Raw genomic sequence first — 2,834 nt, forward strand, 5'->3', positions numbered from 1 at the left:
GGGACCTCCTAAAGCCCCATCCAACAACACAACCATTAGTAAGATGTCCCTATGTCTTGGAGCGAAAGGATTCTGGGCAAACACTCACTCACACACATCTAATTCTGTTGCAACCCTAAGAGGCTATCTTTGGGGCTTAATTTATTGAAAAATGCCAACCTTCTTGCCCTCATTTTGGGACTGTTCTTCTCTAGTGTCCTTTCCTATGGAGCACACTTTGAAGAGTATCAAGTATAGAGGAGCTCCTACAGTCTGATGCAGTTGGGTAGGACTTTATAGTAAAACCAAATGTTATTCTGGATAAAGAAAGGTTGGTAGCTGTTATGGTTTGAGTCTAGTCGTTCTGCCGAAGCCTCATATAGTGAAAGTATGGTGGGCTTCTAGAGTTTGTGACTAATTCATGATCCAATGCTGGGATTATCGGTGTGAGTGCTATACCTGTGGATAGCCTGAACACAATAGAAGGAAGGGAGAGAGGCTTGTTGTTTGCCACTGCTCCTCCCTTTGCTCTTTGCTGTTTTCTTTCTCCATGAACCGCTGCCCTCTGCCATGTGCCACTCTGTCTTGGAGCCAGCTGAGTATGGACTGAAACCTCCACAAACTGTGAGCTAAATAAACCTTTCCTTCCTTAATTCTGGGTGTCAGCATTTTGTCCCAGCAATAAGAGAAAAGTAACCAAGATAATGTCCCTGCAAGGCCTCCTGCAGTCATGGGGGTGGGTTCCAGTTTATGATTGATCTCTGGTTCAATGCTGGGATCATGGTGGGAGTGCTACACCTGCCCTGTATCAGTCAGCCTGTAAACAGTGTAAGGGAGGGAAACAGGCTCGCTCTGTGTGGCTGCTCCATTTTGCTCTTGTTGCTTTTGCTGTTTTCCACCACCATGAACTGTTGCCCTCTGCCATGTGCCAACCTGAGTTGGAACCAGCTGATTATGAACTGAAACCTCCACAAAAGGTGAGCTAAGTAAGTCTTTCCCTCTTTAACATTGGACATCGAGCATTTGGTCTCAGCAACAAGAGAAAAGTAACCAACACTGTAGTTATGGTGAACTAACTAGGTAATTTGGCTTTAGGACTTAAAAGAACATACAATTTTTTTTTTTTGAAAAAATAGCTCAGAGTAGTAAAATCTGGAGGGTTTCCAAAAACATGACTTGAGGATAATTTTCAATGTACTCCAACATGGGTGCAGTGTTTCACTCTGCCCTTCCAGCACTCTGGAAGGGTGAGGCAGGGGAACTGCATGTTCAAACCCACACAGCAATTCACGAAGACCATGCATCATCATCAGCATCTCAGTCGTTGTCATAGTCATCGTCATCACTGTAGTACTAAAAGGTCTAGGATGTAGCTCAGTGCAAAGGATCTGGGTCAATGCCGCTTACTACCAAAACCAAACAGAAATGACTCCACCACCCCTACACACTTTTTCAAAAATGCAGACTTACTTAAAAGCCCGTACCATAACAGGACACACTCGCTGTTGTCTCTGGAAAATACGAGAAATTCTCCAGCCTTTCAGAAGGCTGTGTGAGGAGGCCGATCTTACAGGCTAAACGCCAGCCAATATTTACATGTGTTACATATCGTGACCAACTGACTCAGTGCCCTTCAGCCATTCTCCTCAAGCTAAGACTCAGTCCAATGTTGAATTATCCTTGACCTCCCTACATTTTCTCTGCCCGCTTCCTTGTTTTCCTCCTGTGTTTGTTTCACAGCCTCTGTTTCTCTAGCCTGCCTCCCTCTTCCTACCTGCTGCTTTGCACCACAACTTGTTTTACTGAGGAATGGAAGCCCCCTCTCCCCACCCTGGCAGAAAGCTCTGCAGTCCGTTTCAAATGCTAAACACCTCATTACTCCTATCCTGCCTTTGGCTTGGGGAGCTCCCCTTTTATGTGGGTCTCCCACTTGGCAGCTACGGCCTGTTAACACATCATTCCAACAGTTACTTAGGGGCCCCAGCTACCCAAGGGCAGACACCTTTCTGGCTCTCTGCCTAGGAGTGAAGGCTGTTAGAGCAGGACATAAAACAGCTCATTTTATGCCTCTGCCAGTTACCATCTGGCCAGGTCCACACTTACCTGAGTGAGTGGATTAACCCTTGGCTATTTGGGGCATTACAGGTGAGTCTCAATGACTATACTGGGGACTTCTCTATGCTGGACTCAGAAACATTTCTGAGGGACACATCCAAACAACTGATCCCAAAATGAGTCTTTTCCATTTTTAGAACCAAATACATCTCTTGCTACACTACTGTAATCAGCATGTGCTGCTAAGAATTTTAATTAGTGGAAGGAGAGTTGGACGGAGAGAAGTGTGGATGGATCAGTGAATGGATGGATGGGTGGGAGGACAGATGGATGGGGACTGGGTGAATCAATAAGGAGACGGGTAGATGGATGAACACACAGTGGATGAGTGGATGGATGGATAGGAAGGTAACAATATATTTTGGCCAGGTCTGTGAGCCCTTGGGAAGGATGGAAGGGAAAAAGAACTGAGGATGGGAAATACTTAACTACATGATAGAGAGTCATGTATGCTACTTAACATCAACTGATCGGATGGATGGATGGATGGGTGGCTGGCTGGCTGGACGGCTGGATGGATGGATGGATAGATGGGTGGGTGGATGGATGGATGGATGGATGGATGGATGGATGGATGGGTAAATGGCTGGCTGGCTGGATGAATGGGTGGGTAGATGGATGGGTGGGTGGGTGGCTGGCTGGCTGGGTGGGTGGACAGACGGATAGACGGACAGACGGATGGAAGGAGGAATGGATGGATGGATAGATGGATGGATGGGTGGATGGATGGGTGGGTGGAT

The sequence above is a fragment of the Octodon degus genome, unplaced genomic scaffold, assembly GCF_000260255.1.
Source record: "Octodon degus isolate 3935 unplaced genomic scaffold, OctDeg1.0 scaffold00291, whole genome shotgun sequence".
NCBI lineage: Eukaryota > Metazoa > Chordata > Mammalia > Rodentia > Octodontidae > Octodon > Octodon degus.